The 26306-nt window shown below is 43.0% G+C and overlaps 23 non-coding genes across 23 annotated transcripts; all 23 read right to left on the bottom strand.

The window, feature by feature from the left end:
- Window positions 1-2745: 2745 nt before the first annotated feature.
- LOC144731919 (U5 spliceosomal RNA) lies at window positions 2746-2861 on the bottom strand. The gene has a single exon (XR_013588069.1). It is a non-coding gene; the product is annotated as a U5 spliceosomal RNA (small nuclear RNA).
- A 1075-nt stretch (window positions 2862-3936) lies between these two features.
- On the bottom strand, window positions 3937-4052 carry LOC144731958 (U5 spliceosomal RNA). The gene has a single exon (XR_013588106.1). It is a non-coding gene; the product is annotated as a U5 spliceosomal RNA (small nuclear RNA).
- A 1109-nt stretch (window positions 4053-5161) lies between these two features.
- Window positions 5162-5277, bottom strand: LOC144731953 (U5 spliceosomal RNA). The gene has a single exon (XR_013588103.1). It is a non-coding gene; the product is annotated as a U5 spliceosomal RNA (small nuclear RNA).
- Window positions 5278-6387: 1110 nt separating this feature from the next.
- Window positions 6388-6503, bottom strand: LOC144731905 (U5 spliceosomal RNA). Its single transcript, XR_013588055.1, has one exon. It is a non-coding gene; the product is annotated as a U5 spliceosomal RNA (small nuclear RNA).
- A 355-nt stretch (window positions 6504-6858) lies between these two features.
- On the bottom strand, window positions 6859-6974 carry LOC144731952 (U5 spliceosomal RNA). The gene has a single exon (XR_013588102.1). It is a non-coding gene; the product is annotated as a U5 spliceosomal RNA (small nuclear RNA).
- A 1108-nt stretch (window positions 6975-8082) lies between these two features.
- On the bottom strand, window positions 8083-8198 carry LOC144731881 (U5 spliceosomal RNA). The gene has a single exon (XR_013588032.1). It is a non-coding gene; the product is annotated as a U5 spliceosomal RNA (small nuclear RNA).
- Window positions 8199-12507: 4309 nt separating this feature from the next.
- On the bottom strand, window positions 12508-12623 carry LOC144731895 (U5 spliceosomal RNA). Its single transcript, XR_013588045.1, has one exon. It is a non-coding gene; the product is annotated as a U5 spliceosomal RNA (small nuclear RNA).
- A 1111-nt stretch (window positions 12624-13734) lies between these two features.
- On the bottom strand, window positions 13735-13850 carry LOC144731894 (U5 spliceosomal RNA). Its single transcript, XR_013588044.1, has one exon. It is a non-coding gene; the product is annotated as a U5 spliceosomal RNA (small nuclear RNA).
- Window positions 13851-14961: 1111 nt separating this feature from the next.
- LOC144731945 (U5 spliceosomal RNA) lies at window positions 14962-15077 on the bottom strand. Its single transcript, XR_013588095.1, has one exon. It is a non-coding gene; the product is annotated as a U5 spliceosomal RNA (small nuclear RNA).
- Window positions 15078-15433: 356 nt separating this feature from the next.
- On the bottom strand, window positions 15434-15549 carry LOC144731972 (U5 spliceosomal RNA). The gene has a single exon (XR_013588120.1). It is a non-coding gene; the product is annotated as a U5 spliceosomal RNA (small nuclear RNA).
- Window positions 15550-15903: 354 nt separating this feature from the next.
- Window positions 15904-16019, bottom strand: LOC144731866 (U5 spliceosomal RNA). Its single transcript, XR_013588017.1, has one exon. It is a non-coding gene; the product is annotated as a U5 spliceosomal RNA (small nuclear RNA).
- A 1112-nt stretch (window positions 16020-17131) lies between these two features.
- Window positions 17132-17247, bottom strand: LOC144731936 (U5 spliceosomal RNA). Its single transcript, XR_013588086.1, has one exon. It is a non-coding gene; the product is annotated as a U5 spliceosomal RNA (small nuclear RNA).
- A 354-nt stretch (window positions 17248-17601) lies between these two features.
- Window positions 17602-17717, bottom strand: LOC144731904 (U5 spliceosomal RNA). The gene has a single exon (XR_013588054.1). It is a non-coding gene; the product is annotated as a U5 spliceosomal RNA (small nuclear RNA).
- Window positions 17718-18828: 1111 nt separating this feature from the next.
- Window positions 18829-18944, bottom strand: LOC144731947 (U5 spliceosomal RNA). Its single transcript, XR_013588097.1, has one exon. It is a non-coding gene; the product is annotated as a U5 spliceosomal RNA (small nuclear RNA).
- Window positions 18945-19298: 354 nt separating this feature from the next.
- LOC144731993 (U5 spliceosomal RNA) lies at window positions 19299-19414 on the bottom strand. The gene has a single exon (XR_013588140.1). It is a non-coding gene; the product is annotated as a U5 spliceosomal RNA (small nuclear RNA).
- Window positions 19415-20523: 1109 nt separating this feature from the next.
- On the bottom strand, window positions 20524-20639 carry LOC144731891 (U5 spliceosomal RNA). The gene has a single exon (XR_013588042.1). It is a non-coding gene; the product is annotated as a U5 spliceosomal RNA (small nuclear RNA).
- Window positions 20640-20996: 357 nt separating this feature from the next.
- LOC144731992 (U5 spliceosomal RNA) lies at window positions 20997-21112 on the bottom strand. Its single transcript, XR_013588139.1, has one exon. It is a non-coding gene; the product is annotated as a U5 spliceosomal RNA (small nuclear RNA).
- A 1112-nt stretch (window positions 21113-22224) lies between these two features.
- On the bottom strand, window positions 22225-22340 carry LOC144731935 (U5 spliceosomal RNA). The gene has a single exon (XR_013588085.1). It is a non-coding gene; the product is annotated as a U5 spliceosomal RNA (small nuclear RNA).
- Window positions 22341-22694: 354 nt separating this feature from the next.
- On the bottom strand, window positions 22695-22810 carry LOC144731991 (U5 spliceosomal RNA). The gene has a single exon (XR_013588138.1). It is a non-coding gene; the product is annotated as a U5 spliceosomal RNA (small nuclear RNA).
- Window positions 22811-23164: 354 nt separating this feature from the next.
- LOC144731990 (U5 spliceosomal RNA) lies at window positions 23165-23280 on the bottom strand. Its single transcript, XR_013588137.1, has one exon. It is a non-coding gene; the product is annotated as a U5 spliceosomal RNA (small nuclear RNA).
- Window positions 23281-24389: 1109 nt separating this feature from the next.
- Window positions 24390-24505, bottom strand: LOC144731934 (U5 spliceosomal RNA). Its single transcript, XR_013588084.1, has one exon. It is a non-coding gene; the product is annotated as a U5 spliceosomal RNA (small nuclear RNA).
- Window positions 24506-24859: 354 nt separating this feature from the next.
- Window positions 24860-24975, bottom strand: LOC144731988 (U5 spliceosomal RNA). The gene has a single exon (XR_013588136.1). It is a non-coding gene; the product is annotated as a U5 spliceosomal RNA (small nuclear RNA).
- A 1112-nt stretch (window positions 24976-26087) lies between these two features.
- Window positions 26088-26203, bottom strand: LOC144731933 (U5 spliceosomal RNA). The gene has a single exon (XR_013588083.1). It is a non-coding gene; the product is annotated as a U5 spliceosomal RNA (small nuclear RNA).
- Window positions 26204-26306: the final 103 nt, after the last annotated feature.

The raw sequence follows: 26306 nt of genomic DNA, 5'->3' as shown, positions 1-26306 counted from the left end.
ATTTACTACCATGTTTTGTTTATTAACAAACTTTATTTTTTTGACTTAAACAATTTATTCTTACATTAGTGGTTTTTGGCAAAGATCCACGGAAAATGGTTATATTTTTGGATTATCCGCGATTTTATATTATCCACAGCCGTCCTCCCCGTCATTAGCGCGGATAATCGAGTCTACTGTATTTTAAACAACTCACCGGAGAATCAGAAAAAAAATCTGCATTCTGTAATATCCCAGAGACAAATGTATTAACTCTAGAGCAAGGTAAGGAGTCATAATATCAAGGGATAAAACAGAAAAAAACTAAAATATATAATTTGCATTAATTGTAAACAACAGATTCTCACCAGCACAATTTTACGCATGAACCTCAATAATTTAATTAACATTGAAGAACTCATTAAATCATTACATGCCCCGTTAATATTGCTGTAGGTTCCAGTGAGAACTGCCACAATGCAATGCTTTACAATGTCTACACGCGGACGGACGCTGGCATGTGCGGCGAGCCACTTTCCTGGCATTTTAAATGCATTGTCCGCAAATGTGGCCAATCGCGGATTACGCAGATAATAGAGGAAGGTTTTTTTGCCGAATATCGTTGTTTTTTTACTGATGGCAGGAGCTGAATGATATTACGCCCAATGTCTAAGGAAAATCGTGGAGTGTTTTTCATGGATATCGGGATACAACACTCTTACCTAAGACGTATCTGCAAGTGGCCCACATGTCTAAAGGAGTGCTTCTCGTGTAATTGTACACCTACACCCCTTTTGTCGATCCACTGCTGGATGAGGGCCACGATCACGCCTTTGCGGGCCGTGTGGGGTTATTTTACCACACCTCAAGCCGATCAGTGTGGGTCGGTAAAAACGAGAAGCGTAAACCTTGGGAGCACGCAGAGCAGTAGAGCAATGTGATTTTTGTGCAGCACGTGATACTTATTTTATTGCAAGATAATAAAAAAAATGTCCGTTTGTAAGGTGCACTTCATCCGTGGATCCCAAGCTCTACCCGAGCTTAATTCCCCCCCTTAGCTTCAGAGATCCAATGAGATCGGGTGCATTCCAGCAGATTATGCCGGCATCACAGCGATTTGCTTATAGGCCTCATGTGTAATTAGAGATTGACAAACGTTCATTTATAAGAATGATGGACCCATTGAGCACAGAAGCCTGTACAGTAATTTCAGGGGAGATGCGTGTTTAAAAGAAAGTGCACAGCAGTAAAAGTGGTGCTATGAGAGGCAGTGAGCGCATTTTGTTATCGTTTGTATGGGAGATGTTGAGAATCAGGAGAATAAAGAAAGAGCCCGCTTCTCTGTAAGAGAAAATAGGAAGTGGGTATAATTTTCATTCTCTTCTCACAACGCTGTATTCAAATCACAAAAAGTAATGTTTGAATGTAAAAAAAAATGTACAGTAGACTCTCGATTATCTGTGTGTGGTTTATCAGATTTGCGGATTAACCATGCACCTGAGATTTATTTTTATAAATTAATCACTCACGGATTTTCCCTTAAGCCTAAATGAGTCACCTTGAAACTTATATATTATGCTTGGAAATGTTTGTTACAAGCCACGTGCTTAAGCCAACCAAATATGCGCTCCGGGTAATCCTAAATCCACGTGATAACCCTCTACAGTACAGTAGTTGCATATCTTTACAACAGTGGGTGGAGTTTGACTTTGATTGGCGTGGCTCTGCTATCCACTGAGTGGGCCAAGTCTTCTGGTCGGGAGCAGAAAAGTGGTATTATCACTGAGCACGCACGTCAATCGGTCGTCGATTGTTAGTATTCGTTCTAAGTCGAAAGAGTAACAATCGAAATCGTCAGTTGTGCTTCATTTTGAGTGATTATCTGATCAGTTATTTCAAACTGTTTAAGTGATTGTAATTTTGTATGGACTTTTGTAATAAAACAAGATCAATGCATTATTTACTACAAATTTTTGTTCATTAACAAACTCAATTTTCTCAACGTAAACATAATTTATACCTATATTAGTGGTTTTTGGCATAAAGATTCGCGGAAAATTTCTATAGATTATCCGCGGTCGTCCTCCCCGTAATTAGCACAGATAATTTAATCTACTGTCATTTTCTGTATTCGTTACTCCCACCTCTATGGTGTCGCCTTCTTCCGCAGTTACATGTCCCCACTTAGCTGCAGCCACGAACACATTAATGCTTGGGTCGAGGAGCCCAGCCAGTCAAGAGCCAGAAAACTCGAGCCTATTATTTTTAACTCGCCTTTTGCCCATCCAAGGACGGGTGTATTACAGTACATCTGAAACTGGCAAGTGAAAAGCAGACCACGACGTGCTATTCATTGCTTTAATGCGTGTGCAATTTGTAAAGGCGCGGTGACACAGACATATTTCATTTTAAGGTTATAATCCCTTGTTCATCATGACGTCCTTTTTACTTTGATGTCTCAACAGCGTTACGGAGATCGCGTGACGCGAGGGTTCTGCTTTTGTCGTGAGGGTTGTAGTAAATTGACGGGGGTGCGTCAAGTATACGTATGCAGGTGGGGAGGGGTGTAAAAAGAACGCGTGCGTCCAGGGGGGGAAAGGGGATGGACCCTTAACTGCAAGACACCCGTCCTTGGACGGGCTTTCGGCGCATCAGAAAATAACTGCCTAACTTTGTCGCCATGAACACAAAGTGTCCCCCCCTCTCTTTTCATGACGTGACACACCCATATCCAGCAAACCTCAATCTTTTTTTATTTTAAAGGAAACCCTGCCAGAGTAGGGTTACGAAAAATAGTTTAAGACTCATTAGAGTGTTCCTCTCCACGGAAATCTTTAGTAAAAGGCGAAAGATTTATTCGCTCTGAAGAGAAACCAGAGTAAAGTTTAGTTAAATTATTCGTAGGTACTTATGCAAGCACATCCTCGATGTATCCTATGGGACCTGTTCTTCGCGATTTTAGTAAAATTTAAAACGTCCTTTGATACAACTTAAAATCAGTGATGATTTAATTTCCATTCATGTTTTGACACGAGGGTTATTAAAGTAATAGTATACTGGACATAGTTTACTTTGCATTGTGTTCATTGTTCATAATTACAGTATTGGACCAATGGTGGACCCGTAAACATGGCCCAATAACTCGGTCAGCATCCGTTAGCTTTTTAAAATACTGTATATTTAACAAATATATTTTAATAAATATACTGTATTGTCATTGATTATATGTATTATTCATACCAACTGTCATCTAATATCTACATATGGTGCTACATGTTTTCATTAAACACTAGCCTTTCGCCCATCCAAGGACGGGTGTATTGCAGTAAATCCGAAACTTGAAAGCGAAAGCAAACCGCGACTTGATATTCATTGCATTAATGCGTGTGCAATTTGTAATGGGGCGATGACAAAGACCTATTTCATTTTAAGGTTATAATCCCTTGTTCATCATGACGTCCTTTTTACTCTGATGTCTCAATAGCGTTACGGAGATCGCGTGAGGTGAGGGTTCTGCATTTGCAGTGAGGGTTGCAAGTTGACGCCGAGGAGAGGGGAGGGGGACCCTTGGCACCCATGTGGAGTGACGTCAGCCGCTAATTATTATGAATGGGGAGGGTGTCCATTTGGAGGACGTCACCTGCTTTTGAATATTAATGAGGGGGACTGGTCGATGTGGAGTGACGTTACGAGAATTAAGGACAGATATTACTGGGCGATTATAGTAGGTATTCAGGGGGGGGGGGGGGGGTGTAAAAAGAACGCGTGCGTCCAGGGGGGGGAAAGGGGATGGACCCTTAACTGCAATACACCCGTCCTTGGACGGGCTTTCGGCGCATCAGATAATAAATAACTGCCTAACTTTGTCGCCATGAACACAAAGTGTCCCCCCTCTCTTTTCATGACGTGACGCACCCATATCCAGCAAACCTCAATCTTTTTTTTATTTTAAAGGAAACCCTGCCAAAGCAGGGTTACGAAAAATAGTTTAAGACTCATTAGAGTGTTCCTCTCCACGGAAATCTTTAGTAAAAGGCGAAAGATTTATTCGCTCTGAAGAGAAACCAGAGTAAAGTTTAGTTCAATCATTCGTAGGTACTTATGCAAGCACATCCTCGATGTATCCTATGGGACCTGTTCTTCGCGATTTTAGTAAAATTTAAAACGTCCTTTGATACAACTTAAAATCAGTGATGATTTAATTTCCATTCATGTTTTGACACGAGGGTTATTAAAGTAATAGTATACTGGACATAGTTTACTTTGCATTGTGTTCATTGTTCATAATTACATTATTGGACCAATGGTGGACCCGTAAACATGGCCCAATAACTTGGTCAGCATCCATTAGCTTTTTAAAATACTGTATATTTAACAAATATATTTTAATAAATATACTGTATTGTCATTCATTATATGTATTATACATGCCAACTGTCATCTAATATCTGCATATGGCGCTACATGTTTTCTTTAAACACTAGCCTTTCGCCCATCCAAGGACGGGTGTATTGCAGTAAATCCGAAACTTGAAAGCGAAAGCAGACCGCGACGTGATATTCATTGCATTAATGCGTGTGCAATTTGTAAGGGGGCGATGACACAGACCTATTTCATTTTAAGGTTATAATTCCTTGTTCATCATGACGTCCTTTTTACTCTGATGTCTCAATAGCGTTACGGAGATCGCGTGAGGTGAGGGTTCTGCATTTGTAGTGAGGGTTGTAAGTTGACGCCGAGGAAAGGGGAGGGGGCCCCTTGGCACCCATGTGGAGTGACGTCAGCCGCTAATTATTATGAATGGGGGGGGGTGTGTCCATTTGGAGGACGTCACCTGCTCTTGAATATTAATGAGGGGGACTGGTCGATGTGGAGTGACGTTACGAGAGTTAAGGACAGATATTACTGGGCGATTATAGTAGGTATTCGAGGAGGGGTGCGTCAAGCGTATGTATGGAGGTTGGGGGGGGTGTAAAAAGTACGCCTGCATCCAGAGAGGGGGACAGGGGATGGACCCTTAACTGCAATACACCCATCCTTGGAGTGAGTCGGAGATGGCTAGTCAGATAATAAATAGCTGCATTAAGTTGTCGCCATGAACACAAAGTGTCCCACCCCTCTCTTTACATGACGTGAAGCACCCGCACCAAGTACCCTCAATCTTTTTTTTATTTCAAAGGAAACCCTGCCAGAGCAGGGTTACGAAAAATAGTTTAAGACTCATTAGAGTGTTCCTCTCCACGGAAATCTTCAGTAAAAGGCGAAAGATGTATTCGCTCTGAAGAGAAACCAGAGTAAAGTGTAGTTCCATCATTCGTATGTACTTATGGGAACACCCACTCTATTTATCCTATGGGACCTGTTCTTCGCGACTTTAGTAAAACGTCCTTTGATACAACTTTAAATCAGTGATTATTTAATTTCCATTAATGTTTTTCAACGAGGGTTACTCAAGTAAAGGTAATAGTATACTGCACATAGTTAACTTCTCATTGTGTTCATTGTACATAATTACAGTATTGGACCAATGGCGGACCCGTAAACATGGCCCAATAACTTTGTCAGCATCCGTTAGGTTTTTTAAATAAAGTCTCTATTAATAAATATACTTGAATAAATATACTGTATCGTCATTTATTATGTGTATTATACATACCAACTGTCATCTATTATCTACATATGGCACTGCATGTTTTCTTTAAACATACGCCTTTTGCCCGTCCGAGGACGGGTGTATTGCAGTGAATCTGAAACTGGCAAGTGAAAAGCAGACGGCGACGTGCTATTCATTGCATTAATGCGTGTGCAATTTGTAAAGGCGTGGTGACACAGACCTATTCCATTTTACGGTTATAATCCCTTGTTCATCATGACGTCCTTTTTACTTTGATGTCTCAACAGCATTACGGAGATCGCGTGACGTGAGGGTTCTGCCTTTGAAGTAAGGGTTGTAAGTTGACGCCGAGGAAAGGAGGCCCCTTGGCCCCCCATGTGGAGTGACGTCAACCGCTAATAATTATGAATGGGGGCGGAGGTGTCCATTTGGAGGATGTCAGCTGCTCTTGAAAATTAATGAGGGGGGCTGGTCGATGTGGAGTGACGTTACGAGAGTTAAGTACAGACATTACTGGGTGATTATAGTAGGTATTCGAGGGGGGGATGCCTCAAGCGTACGTACGCAGGTGGGGAGGAGGGGTGTAAAAAGTACGCGTGCATACAGGGAGAGGGACAGGGGATGGACCCTTAACTGCAATACACCTATCCTTGGAGTGAGTCGGAGATGGTTAGTCAAATAATAAATAGCTGCATAAAGTTGTCGCCATGAACACAAAGTGTCCCACCCCTCTCTTTACATGACGTGAAGCACCCGCACCAAGTACCCTCAATCTTTTTTTTATTTCAAAGGAAACCCTGCCAGAGCAGGGTTACGAAAAATAGTTTATGACTCATTCGAGTGTTCCTCTCCACGGAAATCTTTAGTAAAAGGCGAAAGATTTATTCGCTCTGAAGAGAAACCAGAGTAAAGTTTAGTTCCATCATTCGTATGTACTTATCGGAGCACCCGCTCCATTTATCCTATGGGACCTGTTCTTCGCGACTTTAGTAAAATAAAAACGTCCTTTGATACAACTTTAAATCAGTGATTAATTAATTTCCATTAATGTTTTTACACGAGGGTTACTCAAGTATAGGAGGGGGACAGGGGATGGACCCTTAACTGCAATACACCCATCTTTGGAGTGAGACGGAAACGGCTAGTCAAATAATAAATAGCTGCATAAAGTTGTCGCCATGAACACAAAGTGTCCCACCCCTCTCTTTACATGACGTGAAGCACCCGCACCAAGTACCCTCAATCTTTTTTTTATTTCAAAGGAAACCCTGCCAGAGCAGGGTTACGAAAAATAGTTTAAGACTCATTAGAGTGTTCCTCTCCACGGAAATCTTCAGTAAAAGGCGAAAGATGTATTCGCTCTGAAGAGAAACCAGAGTAAAGTTTAGTTCCATCATTCGTATGTACTTATTGGAACACCTACTCCATTTATCCTATGGGACCTGTTCTTCGCGACTTTAGTAAAACGTCCTTTGATACAACTTTAAATCAGTGATTATTTAATTTCCATTAATGTTTTTCAACGAGGGTTACTCAAGTAAAGGTAATAGTATACTGCACAGTTAACTTCTCATTGTGTTCATTGTACATAATTACAGTATTGGACCAATGGCGGACCCGTAAACATGGCCCAATAACTTTGTCAGCATCCGTTAGGTTTTTTAAATAAAGTCTCTATTAATAAATATACTTGAATAAATATACTGTATCGTCATTTATTATGTGTATTATACATACCAACTGTCATCTATTATCTACATATGGCACTGCATGTTTTCTTTAAACATACGCCTTTTGCCCGTCCGAGGACGGGTGTATTGCAGTGAATCTGAAACTGGCAAGTGAAAAGCAGACGGCGACGTGCTATTCATTGCATTAATGCGTGTGCAATTTGTAAAGGCGTGGTGACACAGACCTATTCCATTTTACGGTTATAATCCCTTGTTCATCATGACGTCCTTTTTACTTTGATGTCTCAACAGCATTACGGAGATCGCGTGACGTGAGGGTTCTGCCTTTGAAGTAAGGGTTGTAAGTTGACGCCGAGGAAAGGAGGCCCCTTGGCCCCCCATGTGGAGTGACGTCAACCGCTAATAATTATGAATGGGGGGGGAGGTGTCCATTTGGAGGATGTCAGCTGCTCTTGAAAATTAATGAGGGGGGCTGGTCGATGTGGAGTGACGTTACGAGAGTTAAGTACAGACATTACTGGGTGATTATAGTAGGTATTCGAGGGGGGGATGCCTCAAGCGTACGTACGCAGGTGGGGAGGAGGGGTGTAAAAAGTACGCGTGCATACAGGGAGGGGGACAGGGGATGGACCCTTAAATGCAATACACCCATCCTTGGAGTGAGTCGGAGATGGTTAGTCAAATAATAAATAGCTGCATAAAGTTGTCGCCATGAACACAAAGTGTCCCACCCCTCTCTTTACATGACGTGAAGCACCCGCACCAAGTACCCTCAATCTTTTTTTTATTTCAAAGGAAACCCTGCCAGAGCAGGGTTACAAAAAATAGTTTAAGACTCATTAGAGTGCTCCTCTCCACGGAAATCTTTAGTAAAAGGCGAAAGATTTATTCGCTCTGAAGAGAAACCAGAGTAAAGTTTAGTTCCATCATTCGTGTGTACTTATCGGAGCACCCTCTTCATTTATCCTATGGGACCTGTTCTTCGCGACTTTAGTAAAACGTCCTTTGATACAACTTTAAATCAGTGATTATTTAATTTCCAGTAATGTTTATAAACGAGGGTTACTCAAGTAAAGGTAATAGTATACTGCACAGTTTACTTCTCATTGTGTTCATTGTACATAATTACAGTATTGGACAAATGGCGGACCCGTAAACATGGCCCAATAACTTGGTCAGCATCCGTTAGGTTTTTTAAATAAAGTCTCTATTAATAAATATACTTGAATAAATATACTGTATCGTCATTTATTATGTGTATTATACATACCAACTGTCATCTATTATCTACATATGGCACTGCATGTTTTCTTTAAACATACGCTTTTTGCCCGTCCAAGGACGGGTGTATTGCAGTAAATCTGAAACTGGCAAGTGAAAAGCAGACGGCGACGTGCTATTCATTGCATTAATGCGTGTGCAATTTGTAAAGGCGCGGTGACACAGACCTATTCCATTTTACGGTTATAATCCCTTGTTCATCATGACGTCCTTTTTACTTTGATGTCTCAACAGCATTACGGAGATCGCGTGACGTGAGGGTTCTGCCTTTGTAGTGAGGGTTGTAAGCTGACGCCGAGGAGAGGAGGCCCCTTGGCCCCCCATGTGGAGTGACGTCAACCGCTAATAATTATGAATGATAGATAGATAGATCGTTTATTGTCATTGTCACCAGTACAACGAAATTTAAAATGCTCACCAGTCAGGGCATCATTCATAAATTTAAATTAAATAAAACAAGAAAATACAAATAAAATTAAATGAAAGATAATCAATTTATACTATATATAAAAACAGCCCAAGTATACCCACATACCCACATAAGGTTACATTTTGTCATTGCACATCTCTATTTCACAGTCAATTGAAAATACTATTACTTAATAATTAATTAGCATTATTGAGTGTGGTGATTGCTGTAGGATAAAAGCTCTGTTTGAATCTGTTTGTTCTTGTTTTGACTGATCTGAATCGTCTGCCTGATGGCAACAGCTCAAACAGTGAGTGTCCAGGGTGAGAAGAGTCCTTTATAATGTTCTGTGCTTTTTTGATGCAACATGAACTGTGTAGTTCTTCCAGTGTGGGGAGATGGCAGCCGGCGATCTTTTGGGCTGTGTTGATGACCCTCTGGAGCGCTTTCCTCTGAGCCACTGTGCAGCTGGTGTACCATACACAGATGCAGTATGTGAGAATGCTCTCGATGGAGGCTCGGTAGAAGGACACCAGCAGTTTCTGTGTGATGTTATTATTCCTGAGGATTCTCAGGAAGTAAAGTCTCTGCTGGGCCTTTTTCAGAAGCTCAGTGCTGTTGGCGCTCCAGGTCAGGCCCTCCCCAATGTGGACTCCCAGGAAGCAGAAGTCTGCCACCCTCTCCACACAGTCCCCGCTGATGATTAGTGGTGGAGTGTCCGTTTTCTTTCTCCTGTAGTCTATTATGAGCTCCTTGGTCTTTGCGGTGTTAAGGAGCAGGTTGTTGCCCCTGCAGTATGCTGTCAGCCGCTCCACCTCGTCCCTGTAGGCAGACTCATCCCCCCCAGAGATGAGCCCCACCACTGTGGTGTCATCAGCAAACTTCACAATGGTGTTGCTATGGTGGACGGCGGCACAGTCATGTGTGTAGAGGGAGTAGAGCAGGGGGCTCAGTACACAGCCCTGGGGGGAGCCGGTACTGAGGCTCAGGGCTGTGGATGTATGACGGCCCACTCTGACCCTCTGTCTGCGGCCCGAGAGGAAACTATGTATCCACATGCAGGTGGAATGTGGAATCCCCAGGTCGCCCAGTTTTTCCACCAGTTTGTGTGGGAGGATGGTGTTGAACGCAGAACTGTAATCCACGAAGAGCATCCGCACATAGCTCCCCTGCTGCTCCAGGTGTGACAGTGCAGCATGTAGTGCTGTGGCCACGGCGTCCTCCGTGGATCGGTTCGCTCTGTAGGCAAACTGGTGGGGGTCAAGGTTTCGGGGCAAGCTTCCTATGATGTGACTCCGGACCAGTTTTTCAAAGCACTTCATCACCACTGGCGTGAGTGCTACTGGCCGGTAGTCGTTGTAGCTGGAAATGTGGGTTTTTTTGGGCAGGGGGACTATGGTGGAGGACTTTAGGCAGAGTGGTACAGTGGACTGTTCCAGAGACAGGTTGAAAATCCTTGTGAAGACTCCAGCCAGCTCGTCAGCACAGTCCCTCAGCACACGTCCCGGGACGCCATCAGGTCCCGCAGCCTTCCTCGGGTTGAGGGCCCGCAGCGTGCGCCTCACCTCATGCTCCTCTACTGTGAGGTTTAAGCTGCTGTGGACCGTGAGGTTTGGTGATGCTGTCCCTTGTGGTGTCACCTCAAAGCGGGCAAAGAAGAGGTTCAACTCCTCTGCCAGAGCGGTGTCACCATCAGCAGCTCCGCGGTTGGCCCTGTAGTTGGTGAGGTGCTGGACTCCCTGCCACACCTGCCTGCTGTCGTTACTGTCCAGGCGTTCCTCAATCCTCCTCCTGTAGTCTGCTTTGGCCTCGCGGATGCCTCTCTTCAGGTTAGCTCAGGCTGTGCTGTAGAGAGCTTTGTCTCCGGAGTTGAAGGCGATGTTCCTCTCCTTCAGCAGTTGCTGGACCTCCCGGGTCATCCAGGGCTTCTGGTTGGGGTAAACCCGAACGCGTTTGTCCACAGTGACAGTGTCTATGCAGTTTTTAATGTAGCACAATACACTATATGTGAACACCTCCAGGTCCTGATGTTCGAAGACCCCCCAGTTGGTCCTATCAAAGCAGTCCTGCAGCTGCTGGGTGGCACCCTCAGGCCAGATGGCGACAGTTTTTGTGATGGTAGGAGCCGTTTTCTTGATGGGGGCGTATGCAGGGATCAAAAGCAGGGACAAATGGTCAGACTGGCCCAGGTGTGGTAGTGGTCTAGCCCTGTAGCCTAGTTTGATGTTGGTGTAGACCTTGTCCAGAATCTTAGTTCCCCTAGTAGCACACTTAACATGCTGGTGGAATTTAGGGAGTGCTGCCTTTAAGTCTGCATGGTTGAAATCCCCTGCTATAATCAGCACAGCGTCAGGATACTTGCTCTGCTGAATGCTAATGCTGCCATGTAAAAGTCCAATAGCTGAGTTAGCATTAGCATCCGGTGGGATGTAAACAGCAGTTATCATGACCACAGTAAACTCTCTTGGGAAGTAAATCGGCCTGCATTTGACAGTCACATACTCCAGATCTGGGGAGCAGTGGCTGTCTACAGTCACAGTGTTAGTACACCAGCTCTTATTCACGTACACACAGAGCCCCCCTCCTCTGCTCTTACCGGAGTCTACTGTTCTGTCCTGGCGCTGTGCTGTGTAGCCTGCGAGCTCAATAGCAGAGTCCGGGATGGATGAATGAAGCCAGGTTTCTGTGAAAAGCAGCATGCAGCTGTCCTTCACTACGTTGTTCGCTGTAGTCTGTAGCCTCAATTCATCCATTTTGTTCGCGATGGATCTGGCGTTCGTGAGAAATAGGCTGGGTAGCGGTGGTTTGAGTGGCTGCCTCCGTAGCCTGGCTAGCGCACCGGCCCTGCAGCCTCGCCTCTGTCTTCTCTCTCTACGCCGCCTTCGCCTCCTCCCCGCCGGGATGATAATCCACGGAGAGCCGGGCCTCCTCGCTAACTCCACTGGAATCTTGTGAAGACGGAGAAACTCGCTTGTAACACTCCGATCGTAACATAGTCCGATCTTAAGGAGATCGTGCCGGCTAAAGGTGTTACTCGCCCGACAAAATGAACACAAAACAAGACATAACGCGAACATAAACAACCATACAAGGCACCTACCGGGTAGACACTGAGCTGCTGCAACTGTGTGCGCCGCCATGATGCCCTTCTATGGGGGGGGAGGTGTCCATTTGGAGGATGTCAGCTGCTCTTGAAAATTAATGAGGGGGGCTGGTCGATGTGGAGTGACGTTACGAGAGTTAAGGACAGACATTACTGGGTGATTATAGTAGGTATTCGAGGAGGGGTGCGTCAAGCGTATGTATGGAGGTTGGGGGGGGTGTAAAAAGTACGCCTGCATCCAGAGAGGGGGACAGGGGGTGGACCCGTAACTGCAATACACCCATCCTTGGAGTGAGTCGGAGATGGCTAGTCAGATGATAAATAGCTGCATAAATTTGTCGCCATGAACACAAAGTGTCCCACCCCTCTCTTTACATGACGTGACGCACCCATATCCAGCAAACCTCAATCTTTTTTTATTTTAAAGGAAACCCTGCCAGAGCAGGGTTACGAAAAATAGTTTAAGACTCATTCGAGTGTTCCTCTCCACGGAAATCTTTAGTAAAAGGCGAAAGATTTATTCGCTCTGAAGAGAAACCAGAGTAAAGTTTAGTTCCATCATTCGTATGTACTTATCGGAGCACCCTCTCCATTTATCCTATGGGACCTGTTCTTCGCGACTTTAGTAAAATAAAAACGTCCTTTGATACAACTTTAAATCAGTGATTATTTAATTTCCAGTAATGTTTATAAACGAGGGTTACTCAAGTAAAGGTAATAGTATACTGCACATAGTTTACTTCGCATTGTGTTCATTGTACATAATTACAGAATTGGACCAATGGCGGACCCGTAAACATGGCCCAATAACTTGGTCAGCATCCATTAGGTTTTTTAAATAAAGTCTATTTTAATAAATATACTTGAATAAATATACGGTATCGTCATTTATTATGTGTATTATACATACCAACTGTCATCTATTATCTACATATGGCGCTGCATGTTTTCTTTAAACACTCGCCTTTTGCCCGTCCAAGGACGGGTGTATTGCAGTAAATCTGAAACTGGCAAGTGAAAAGCAGACGGCGACGTGCTATTCATTGCATTAATGCGTGTGCAATTTGTAAAGGCGCGGTGACACAGACCTATTCCATTTTACGGTTATAATCCCTTGTTCATCATGACGTCCTTTTTACTTTGATGTCTCAACAGCATTACGGAGATCGCGTGACGTGAGGGTTCTGCCTTTGTTGTGAGGGTTATAAGTTGAAGCCGAGGAGAGGAGGCCCCTTGGCCCCCCATGTGGAGTGACGTCAGCCGCTAATAATTATGAATGGGGGGGGGGTCCATTTGGAGGATGTCACCTGCTCTTGAAAAATAATGAGGGGGGCTGGTCGATGTGGAGTGACGTTACGAGAGTTAAGGACAGACATTACTGGGTGATCATAATAGGAATTCGAGGAGGGGTGCGTCAATCGTATGTATGGAGGTTGGGGGGGGGGTGTAAAAAGTACGCGTGCATCCAGAGAGGGGGACAGGGGATGGACCCGTAACTGCAATACACCCATCCTTGGAGTGAGTCGGAGATGGCTAGTCAGATAATAAATAGCTGCATAAAGTTGTCGCCATGAACACAAAGTGTCCCACCCCTCTCTTTACATGACGTGACGCACCCATATCCAGCAAACCTCAATCTTTTTTTATTTTAAAGGAAACCCTGCCAGAGCAGGGTTACGAAAAATAGTTTAAGACTCATTCGAGTGTTCCTCTCCACGGAAATCTTTAGTAAAAGGCGAAAGATTTATTCGCTCTGAAGAGAAACCAGAGTAAAGTTTAGTTCCATCATTCGTATGTACTTATCGGAGCACCCTCTCCATTTATCCTATGGGACCTGTTCTTCGCGACTTTAGTAAAATAAAAACGTCCTTTGATACAACTTTAAATCAGTGATTATTTAATTTCCAGTAATGTTTATAAACGAGGGTTACTCAAGTAAAGGTAATAGTATACTGCACATAGTTTACTTCGCATTGTGTTCATTGTACATAATTATAGAATTGGACCAATGGCGGACCCGTAAACATGGCCCAATAACTTGGTCAGCAATCCATTAGGTTTTTTAAATAAAGTCTCTTTTAATAAATATACTTGAATAAATATACGGTATCGTCATTTATGATGTGTATTATACATACCAACTGTCATCTATTATCTACATATGGCGCTGCATGTTTTCTTTAAACACTCGCCTTTTGCCCGTCCAAGGACGGGTGTATTGCAGTAAATCTGAAACTGGCAAGTGAAAAGCAGACGGCGACGTGCTATTCATTGCATTAATGCGTGTGCAATTTGTAAAGGCGCGGTGACACAGACCTATTCCATTTTACGGTTATAATCCCTTGTTCATCATGACGTCCTTTTTACTTTGATGTCTCAACAGCATTACGGAGCTCGCGTGACGTGAGGGTTCTGCCTTTGTTGTGAGGGTTATAAGTTGAAGCCGAGGAGAGGAGGCCCCTTGGCCCCCCATGTGGAGTGACGTCAGCCGCTAATAATTATGAATGGGGGGGGGTCCATTTGGAGGATGTCACCTGCTCTTGAAAAATAATGAGGGGGGCTGGTCGATGTGGAGTGACGTTACGAGAGTTAAGGACAGACATTACTGGGTGATTATAGTAGGTATTCGAGGAGGGGTGCGTCAATCGTATGTATGGAGGTTGGGGGGGGGGTGTAAAAAGTACGCGTGCATCCAGAGAGGGGGACAGGGGATGGACCCGTAACTGCAATACACCCATCCTTGGAGTGAGTCGGAGATGGCTAGTCAGATAATAAATAGCTGCATAAAGTTGTCGCCATGAACACAAAGTGTCCCACCCCTCTCTTTACATGACGTGAAGCATCCATATCCAGCAAACCTCAATCTTTTTTTATTTTAAAGGAAACCCTGCCAGAGCAGGGTTACGAAAAATAGTTTAAGACTCATTCGAGTGTTCCTCTCCACGGAAATCTTTAGTAAAAGGCGAAAGATGTATTCGCTCTGAAGAGAAACCAGAGTACAGTTAAGTTCCATCATTCGTATGTACTTATCGGAGCACCCTCTCCATTTATCCTATGGGACCTGTTCTTCGCGACTTTAGTAAAATAAAAACGTCCTTTGATACAACTTTAAATCAGTGATTATTTAATTTCCATTAATGTTTTTACACGAGGGTTACTCAAGTAAAGGAGGGGGACAGGGGATGGACCCTTAACTGCAATACACCCATCTTTGGAGTGAGACGGAGACGGCTAGTCAAATAATAAATAGCTGCATAAAGTTGTCGCCATGAACACAAAGTGTCCCACCCCTCTCTTTACATGACGTGAAGCACCCGCACCAAGTACCCTCAATCTTTTTTTTTATTTCAAAGGAAACCCTGCCAGAGCAGGGTTACGAAAAATAGTTTAAGACTCTTTAGAGTGTTCCTCTCCACGGAAATCTTTAGTAAAAGGCGAAAGATTTATTCGCTCTGAAGAGAAACCAGAGTAAAGTTTAGTTTCATCATTCGTATGTACTTATTGGAACACCCTCTCCATTTATCCTATGGGACCTGTTCTTCGCGACTTTAGTCAAATTAAAACGTCCTTTGATACAACTTTAAATCAGTGATTAATTAATTTCCATTAATGTTTTACACGAGGGTTACTCAAGTAAAGGAGGGGGACAGGGGATGGACCCTTAACTGCAATACACCCATCTTTGGAGTGAGACGGAAACGGCTAGTCAAATAATAAATAGCTGCATAAAGTTGTCGCCATGAACACAAAGTGTCCCACCCCTCTCTTTACATGACGTGAAGCACCCGCACCAAGTTCCCTCAATCTTTTTTTTATTTCAAAGGAAACCCTGCCAGAGCAGGGTTACGAAAAATAGTTTAAGACTCATTAGAGTGTTCCTCTCCACGGAAATCTTTAGTAAAAGGCGAAAGATTTATTCGCTCTGAAGAGAAACCAGAGTAAAGTTTAGTTCCATCATTCGTATGTACTTATCGGAGCACCCTCTACATTTATCCTATGGGACCTGTTCTTCGCGACTTTAGTAAAATTAAAACGTGCTTTGATTCAACTTTAAATCAGTGATTATTTAATTTTCAGTAATGTTTATAAACGAGGGTTACTCAAGTAAAGGTAATAGTATACTGCACATAGTTTACTTCGCATTGTGTTCATTGTACATAATTACAGTATTGGACCAATGGCGGACCCGTAAACATGGCCCAATAACTTGGTCAGCATCCGTTAGGTTTTTTAAATAAAGTCTCTTTTAATAAATATACTTGAATAAATATACTGTATCGTCATTTATTATGTGTATTATACATACCAACTGTCATCTATTATCTACATATGGCGCTGCATGTTTTCTTTAAACACTCGCCTTTTGCCCGTCCAAGGACGGGTGTATTGCAGTAAATCTGAAACTGGCAAGTGAAAAGCAGACGGCGACGTGCTATTCATTGCATTAATGCGTGTGCAATTTGTAAAGGCGCGGTGACACAGACCTATTCCATTTCACGGTTATAATCCCTTGTTCATCATGACGTCCTTTTTACTTTGATGTCTCAACAGCATTACGGAGATCGCGTGACGTGAGGGTTCTGCCTTTGTTGTGAGGGTTATAAGTTGAAGCCGAGGAGAGGAGGCCCCTTGGCCCCCCATGTGGAGTGACGTCAGCCGCTAATAATTATGAATGGGGGGGGGGTCCATTTGGAGGACGTCACCTGCACTTGAAAAATAATGAGGGGGGCTGGTCGATGTGGAGTGACGTTATGAGAGTTAAGGACAGACATTACTGGGTGATTATAGTAGGTATTCGAGGAGGGGTGCGTCAAGCGTATGTATGGAGGTTGGGGGGGGGGGTGTAAAAAGAACGCGTGCATCCAGAGAGGGGGACAGGGGATGGACCCGTAACTGCAATACACCCATCCTTGGAGTGAGTCGGAGATGGCTAGTCAGATAATAAATAGCTGCATAAAGTTGTCGCCATGAACACAAAGTGTCCGACCCCTCTCTTTACATGACGTGACGCACCCGTATCCAGCAAACCTCAATCTTTTTTTATTTTAAAGGAAACCCTGCCAGAGCAGGGTTACGAAAAATAGTTTAAGATTCATTCGAGTGTTCCTCTCCACGGAAATCTTTAGTAAAAGGCGAAAGATTTATTCGCTCTGAAGAGAAACCAGAGTAAAGTTTAGTTCCATCATTCGTATGTACTTATCGGAGCACCCTCTCCATTTATCCTATGGGACCTGTTCTTCGCGACTTTAGTAAAATAAAAACGTCCTTTGATACAACTTTAAATCAGTGATTAATTAATTTCCATTAATGTTTTACACGAGGGTTACTCAAGTAAAGGAGGGGGACAGGGGATGGACCCTTAACTGCAATACACCCATCTTTGGAGTGAGACGGAAACGGCTAGTCAAATAATAAATAGCTTCATAAAGTTGTCGCCATGAACACAAAGTGTCCCACCCCTCTCTTTACATGACGTGAAGCACCCGCACCAAGTTCCCTCAATCTTTTTTTTATTTCAAAGGAAACCCTGCCAGAGCAGGGTTACGAAAAATAGTTTAAGACTCATTAGATTGTTCCTCTCCACGGAAATCTTTAGTAAAAGGCGAAAGATTTATTCGCTCTGAAGAGAAACCAGAGTAAAGTTTAGTTCCATCATTCGTATGTACTTATCGGAGCACCCTCTACATTTATCCTATGGGACATGTTCTTCGCGACTTTAGTAAAATTAAAACGTGCTTTGATTCAACTTTAAATCAGTGATTATTTAATTTTCAGTAATGTTTATAAACGAGGGTTACTCAAGTAAAGGTAATAGTATACTGCACATAGTTTACTTCGCATTGTGTTCATTGTACATAATTACAGTATTGGACCAATGGCGGACCCGTAAACATGGCCCAATAACTTGGTCAGCATCCGTTAGGTTTTTTAAATAAAGTCTCTTTTAATAAATATACTTGAATAAATATACTGTATCGTCATTTATTATGTGTATTATACATACCAACTGTCATCTATTATCTACATATGGCGCTGCATGTTTTCTTTAAACACTCGCCTTTTGCCCGTCCAAGGACGGGTGTATTGCAGTAAATCTGAAACTGGCAAGTGAAAAGCAGACGGCGACGTGCTATTCATTGCATTAATGCGTGTGCAATTTGTAAAGGCGCGGTGACACAGACCTATTCCATTTCACGGTTATAATCCCTTGTTCATCATGACGTCCTTTTTACTTTGATGTCTCAACAGCATTACGGAGATCGCGTGACGTGAGGGTTCTGCCTTTGTTGTGAGGGTTATAAGTTGAAGCCGAGGAGAGGAGGCCCCTTGGACCCCCATGTGGAGTGACGTCAGCCGCTAATAATTATGAATGGCGGGGGGGTCCATTTGGAGGATGTCACCTGCTCTTGAAAAATAATGAGGGGGGCTGGTCGATGTGGAGTGACGGTACGAGAGTTAAGGACAGACATTACTGGGTGATTATAGTAGGTATTCGAGGAGGGGTGCGTCAATCGTATGTATGGAGGTTGGGGGGGGGGTGTAAAAAGAACGCGTGCATCCAGAGAGGGGGACAGGGGATGGACCCGTAACTGCAATACACCCATCCTTGGAGTGAGTCGGAGATGGCTAGTCAGATAATAAATAGCTGCATAAAGTTGTCGCCATGAACACAAAGTGTCCGACCCCTCTCTTTACATGACGTGACGCACCCGTATCCAGCAAACCTCAATCTTTTTTTATTTTAAAGGAAACCCTGCCAGAGCAGGGTTATGAAAAATAGTTTAAGATTCATTCGAGTGTTCCTCTCCACGGAAATCTTTAGTAAAAGGCGAAAGATTTATTCGCTCTGAAGAGAAACCAGAGTAAAGTTTAGTTCCATCATTCGTATGTACTTATCGGAGCACCCTCTCCATTTATCCTATGGGACCTGTTCTTCGCGACTTTAGTAAAATAAAAACGTCCTTTGATACAACTTTAAATCAGTGATTAATTAATTTCCATTAATGTTTTACACGAGGGTTACTCAAGTAAAGGAGGGGGACAGGGGATGGACCCTTAACTGCAATACACCCATCTTTGGAGTGAGACGGAAACGGCTAGTCAAATAATAAATAGCTGCATAAAGTTGTCGCCATGAACACAAAGTGTCCCACCCCTCTCTTTACATGACGTGAAGCACCCGCACCAAGTTCCCTCAATCTTTTTTTTATTTCAAAGGAAACCCTGCCAGAGCAGGGTTACGAAAAATAGTTTAAGACTCATTAGAGTGTTCCTCTCCACGGAAATCTTTAGTAAAAGGCGAAAGATTTATTCGCTCTGAAGAGAAACCAGAGTAAAGTTTAGTTCCATAATTCGTATGTACTTATCGGAGCACTCTCTCGATTTATCCTATGGGACCTGTTCTTCGCGACTTTAGTAAAATTAAAACGTCCTTTGATACAACTTTAAATCAGTGATTATTTAATTTCCATTAATGTTTTTAAACGAGGGTTACTCAAGTAAAGGTAATAGTATACTGCACATAGTTTACTTCACATTGTGTTCATTGTACATAATTACAGTATTGGACCAATGGCGGACCCGTAAACATGGCCCAATAACTTGGTCAGCATCCGTTAGGTTTTTTAAATAAAGTCTCTTTTAATAAATATACTTGAATAAATATACTGTATCGTCATTTATTATGTGTATTATACATAACAACTGTCATCTATTATCTACATATGGCGCTGCATGTTTTCTTTAAACACTCGCCTTTTGCCCGTCCAAGGACAGGTGTATTGCAGTAAATCTGAAACTGGCAAGTGAAAAGCAGACGGCGACGTGCTATTCATTGCATTAATGCGTGTGCAATTTGTAAAGGCGCGGTGACACAGACCTATTCCATTTTACGGTTATAATCCCTTGTTCATCATGACGTCCTTTTTACTTTGATGTCTCAACAGCATTACGGAGATCGCGTGACGTGAGGGTTCTGCCTTTGTAGTGAGGGTTGTAAGTTGACGCCGAGGAGAGGAGGCCCCTTGGCCCCCCATGTGGAGTGACGTCAGCCGCTAATAATTATGAATGGGGGGGGGGTCCATTTGGAGGATGTCACCTGCACTTGAAAAATAATGAGGGGGGCTGGTCGATGTGGAGTGATGTTATGAGAGTTAAGGACAGACATTACTGGGTGATTATAGTAGGTATTCGAGGAGGGGTGCGTGAAGCGTATGTATGGAGGTTGGGGGGGGTGTAAAAAGTACGCCTGCATCCAGAGAGGGGGACAGGGGATGGACCCGTAACTGCAATACACCCATCCTTGGAGTGAGTCGGAGATGGCTAGTCAGATAATAAATAGCTGCATAAAGTTGTCGCCATGAACACAAAGTGTCCCACCCCTCTCTTTACATGACGTGACACACCCATATCCAGCAAACCTCAATCTTTTTTCATTTTAAAGGAAACCCTGCCAGAGCAGGGTTACGAAAAATAGTTTAAGACTCATTCGAGTGTTCCTCTCCACGGAAATCTTTAGTAAAAGGCGAAAGATTTATTCGCTCTGAAGAGAAACCAGAGTAAAGTTTAGTTCCATCATTCGTATGTACTTATCGGAGCACCCTCTCCATTTATCCTATGGGACCTTTTCTTCGCGACTTTAGTAAAATAAAAACGTCCTTTGATACAACTTTAAATCAGTGATTAATTAATTTCCATTAATGTTTTTACACGAGGGTTACTCAAGTAAAGGAGGGGGACAGGGGATGGACCCTTAACTGCAATACACCCATCTTTGGAGTGAGACAGAAACGGCTAGTCAAATAATAAATAGCTGCATAAAGTTGTCGCCATGAACACAAAGTGTCCCACCCCTCTCTTTACATGACGTGAAGCACCCGCACCAAGTTCCCTCAATCTTTTTTTTTTATTTCAAAGGAAACCCTGCCAGAGCAGGGTTACGAAAAATAGTTTAAGACTCATTAGAGTGTTCCTCTCCACGGAAATCTTTAGTAAAAGGCGAAAGATTTATTCGCTCTGAAGAGAAACCAGAGTAAAGTTTAGTTCCATCATTCGTATGTACTTATTGGAACACCCTCTCCATTTATCCTATGGGACCTGTTCTTCGCGACTTTAGTAAAATGAAAACGTCCTTTGATACAACTTTAAATCAGTGATTATTTAATTTCCATTAATGTTTTTAAACGAGGGTTACTCAAGTAAAGGTAATAGTATACTGCACATAGTTTACTTCGCATTGTGTTCATTGTACATAATTACAGTATTGGACCAATGGCGGACCCGTAAACATGGCCCAATAACTTGGTCAGCATCCGTTAGGTTTTTTAAATAAAGTCTCTTTTAATAAATATACTTGAATAAATATACTGTATCGTCATTTATTATGTGTATTATACATACCAACTGTCATCTATTATCTACATATGGCGCTGCATGTTTTCTTTAAACACTCGCCTTTTGCCCGTCCAAGGACGGGTGTATTGCAGTAAATCTGAAACTGGCAAGTGAAAAGCAGACGGCGACGTGCTATTCATTGCATTAATGCGTGTGCAATTTGTAAAGGCGCGGTGACACAGACCTATTCCATTTCACGGTTATAATCCCTTGTTCATCATGACGTCCTTTTTACTTTGATGTCTCAACAGCATTACGGAGATCGCGTGACGTGAGGGTTCTGCCTTTGTTGTGAGGGTTATAAGTTGAAGCCGAGGAGAGGAGGCCCCTTGGACCCCCATGTGGAGTGACGTCAGCCGCTAATAATTATGAATGGCGGGGGGGTCCATTTGGAGGATGTCACCTGCTCTTGAAAAATAATGAGGGGGGCTGGTCGATGTGGAGTGACGGTACGAGAGTTAAGGACAGACATTACTGGGTGATTATAGTAGGTATTCGAGGAGGGGTGCGTCAATCGTATGTATGGAGGTTGGGGGGGGGGGTGTAAAAAGAACGCGTGCATCCAGAGAGGGGGACAGGGGATGGACCCGTAACTGCAATACACCCATCCTTGGAGTGAGTCGGAGATGGCTAGTCAGATAATAAATAGCTGCATAAAGTTGTCGCCATGAACACAAAGTGTCCGACCCCTCTCTTTACATGACGTGACGCACCCGTATCCAGCAAACCTCAATCTTTTTTTATTTTAAAGGAAACCCTGCCAGAGCAGGGTTACGAAAAATAGTTTAAGATTCATTCGAGTGTTCCTCTCCACGGAAATCTTTAGTAAAAGGCGAAAGATTTATTCGCTCTGAAGAGAAACCAGAGTAAAGTTTAGTTCCATCATTCGTATGTACTTATCGGAGCACCCTCTCCATTTATCCTATGGGACCTGTTCTTCGCGACTTTAGTAAAATAAAAACGTCCTTTGATACAACTTTAAATCAGTGATTAATTAATTTCCATTAATGTTTTACACGAGGGTTACTCAAGTAAAGGAGGGGGACAGGGGATGGACCCTTAACTGCAATACACCCATCTTTGGAGTGAGACGGAAACGGCTAGTCAAATAATAAATAGCTGCATAAAGTTGTCGCCATGAACACAAAGTGTCCCACCCCTCTCTTTACATGACGTGAAGCACCCGCACCAAGTTCCCTCAATCTTTTTTTTATTTCAAAGGAAACCCTGCCAGAGCAGGGTTACGAAAAATAGTTTAAGACTCATTAGAGTGTTCCTCTCCACGGAAATCTTTAGTAAAAGGCGAAAGATTTATTCGCTCTGAAGAGAAACCAGAGTAAAGTTTAGTTCCATCATTCGTATGTACTTATCGGAGCACCCTCTCCATTTATCCTATGGGACCTGTTCTTCGCGACTTTAGTAAAATAAAAACGTCCTTTGATACAACTTTAAATCAGTGATTAATTAATTTCCATTAATGTTTTACACGAGGGTTACTCAAGTAAAGGAGGGGGACAGGGGATGGACCCTTAACTGCAATACACCCATCTTTGGAGTGAGACGGAAACGGCTAGTCAAATAATAAATAGCTGCATAAAGTTGTCGCCATGAACACAAAGTGTCCCACCCCTCTCTTTACATGACGTGAAGCACCCGCACCAAGTTCCCTCAATCTTTTTTTTATTTCAAAGGAAACCCTGCCAGAGCAGGGTTACGAAAAATAGTTTAAGACTCATTAGAGTGTTCCTCTCCACGGAAATCTTTAGTAAAAGGCGAAAGATTTATTCGCTCTGAAGAGAAACCAGAGTAAAGTTTAGTTCCATCATTCGTATGTACTTATCGGAGCACCCTCTACATTTATCCTATGGGACCTGTTCTTCGCGACTTTAGTCAAATTAAAACGTCCTTTGATACAACTTTAAATCAGTGATTATTTAATTTCCATTAATGTTTTTAAACGAGGGTTACTCAAGTAAAGGTAATAGTATACTGCACATAGTTTACTTCGCATTGTGTTCATTGTACATAATTACAGTATTGGACCAATGGCGGACCCGTAAACATGGCCCAATAACTTGGTCGGCATCCGTTAGGTTTTTTAAATAAAGTCTCTTTTAATAAATATACTTGAATAAATATACTGTATCGTCATTTATTATGTGTATTATACATAACAACTGTCATCTATTATCTACATATGGCGCTGCATGTTTTCTTTAAACACTCGCCTTTTGCCCGTCCAAGGACGGGTGTATTGCAGTAAATCTGAAACTGGCAAGTGAAAAGCAGACGGCGACGTGCTATTCATTGCATTAATGCGTGTGCAATTTGTAAAGGCGCGGTGACACAGACCTATTCCATTTTACGGTTATAATCCCTTGTTCATCATGACGTCCTTTTTACTTTGATGTCTCAACAGCATTACGGAGATCGAGTGACGTGAGGGTTCTGCCTTTGTAGTGAGGGTTGTAAGTTGAAGCCGAGGAGAGGAGGCCCCTTGGCCCCCCATGTGGAGTGACGTCAGCCGCTAATAATTATGAATGGGGGGGGGGTCCATTTGGAGGACGTCACCTGCACTTGAAAAATAATGAGGGGGGCTGGTCGATGTGGAGTGACGTTATGAGAGTTAAGGACAGACATTACTGGGTGATTATAGTAGGTATTCGAGGAGGGGTGCGTCAAGCGTATGTATGGAGGTTGGGGGGGGTGTAAAAAGTACGCCTGCATCCAGAGAGGGGGACAGGGGATGGACCCGTAACTGCAATACACCCATCCTTGGAGTGAGTCGGAGATGGCTAGTCAGATAATAAATAGCTGCATAAAGTTGTCGCCATGAACACAAAGTGTCCGACCCCTCTCTTTACATGACGTGACGCACCCGTATCCAGCAAACCTCAATCTTTTTTTATTTTAAAGGAAACCCTGCCAGAGCAGGGTTACGAAAAATAGTTTAAGATTCATTCGAGTGTTCCTCTCCACGGAAATCTTTAGTAAAAGGCGAAAGATTTATTCGCTCTGAAGAGAAACCAGAGTAAAGTTTAGTTCCATCATTCGTATGTACTTATCGGAGCACCCTCTCCATTTATCCTATGGGACCTGTTCTTCGCGACTTTAGTAAAATAAAAACGTCCTTTGATACAACTTTAAATCAGTGATTAATTAATTTCCATTAATGTTTTACACGAGGGTTACTCAAGTAAAGGAGGGGGACAGGGGATGGACCCTTAACTGCAATACACCCATCTTTGGAGTGAGACGGAAACGGCTAGTCAAATAATAAATAGCTGCATAAAGTTGTCGCCATGAACACAAAGTGTCCCACCCCTCTCTTTACATGACGTGAAGCACCCGCACCAAGTTCCCTCAATCTTTTTTTTATTTCAAAGGAAACCCTGCCAGAGCAGGGTTACGAAAAATAGTTTAAGACTCATTAGAGTGTTCCTCTCCACGGAAATCTTTAGTAAAAGGCGAAAGATTTATTCGCTCTGAAGAGAAACCAGAGTAAAGTTTAGTTCCATCATTCGTATGTACTTATCGGAGCACCCTCTACATTTATCCTATGGGACCTGTTCTTCGCGACTTTAGTAAAATTAAAACGTGCTTTGATTCAACTTTAAATCAGTGATTATTTAATTTTCAGTAATGTTTATAAACGAGGGTTACTCAAGTAAAGGTAATAGTATACTGCACATAGTTTACTTCGCATTGTGTTCATTGTACATAATTACAGTATTGGACCAATGGCGGACCCGTAAACATGGCCCAATAACTTGGTCAGCATCCGTTAGGTTTTTTAAATAAAGTCTCTTTTAATAAATATACTTGAATAAATATACTGTATCGTCATTTATTATGTGTATTATACATACCAACTGTCATCTATTATCTACATATGGCGCTGCATGTTTTCTTTAAACACTCGCCTTTTGCCCGTCCAAGGACGGGTGTATTGCAGTAAATCTGAAACTGGCAAGTGAAAAGCAGACGGCGACGTGCTATTCATTGCATTAATGCGTGTGCAATTTGTAAAGGCGCGGTGACACAGACCTATTCCATTTCACGGTTATAATCCCTTGTTCATCATGACGTCCTTTTTACTTTGATGTCTCAACAGCATTACGGAGATCGCGTGACGTGAGGGTTCTGCCTTTGTTGTGAGGGTTATAAGTTGAAGCCGAGGAGAGGAGGCCCCTTGGCCCCCCATGTGGAGTGACGTCAGCCGCTAATAATTATGAATGGCGGGGGGGTCCATTTGGAGGATGTCACCTGCTCTTGAAAAATAATGAGGGGGGCTGGTCGATGTGGAGTGACGGTACGAGAGTTAAGGACAGACATTACTGGGTGATTATAGTAGGTATTCGAGGAGGGGTGCGTCAATCGTATGTATGGAGGTTGGGGGGGGGGGTGTAAAAAGAACGCGTGCATCCAGAGAGGGGGACAGGGGATGGACCCGTAACTGCAATACACCCATCCTTGGAGTGAGTCGGAGATGGCTAGTCAGATAATAAATAGCTGCATAAAGTTGTCGCCATGAACACAAAGTGTCCGACCCCTCTCTTTACATGACGTGACGCACCCGTATCCAGCAAACCTCAATCTTTTTTTATTTTAAAGGAAACCCTGCCAGAGCAGGGTTACGAAAAATAGTTTAAGATTCATTCGAGTGTTCCTCTCCACGGAAATCTTTAGTAAAAGGCGAAAGATTTATTCGCTCTGAAGAGAAACCAGAGTAAAGTTTAGTTCCATCATTCGTATGTACTTATCGGAGCACCCTCTCCATTTATCCTATGGGACCTGTTCTTCGCGACTTTAGTAAAATAAAAACGTCCTTTGATA

Source organism: Lampetra planeri, chromosome 40, assembly GCF_965212315.1.
Source record: "Lampetra planeri chromosome 40, kcLamPlan1.2.h2, whole genome shotgun sequence".
Taxonomy (NCBI): domain Eukaryota; kingdom Metazoa; phylum Chordata; class Hyperoartia; order Petromyzontiformes; family Petromyzontidae; genus Lampetra; species Lampetra planeri.
Note: the sequence above shows the minus strand (reverse complement) of the source record. Positions and strands in the feature narration are given on the sequence as shown.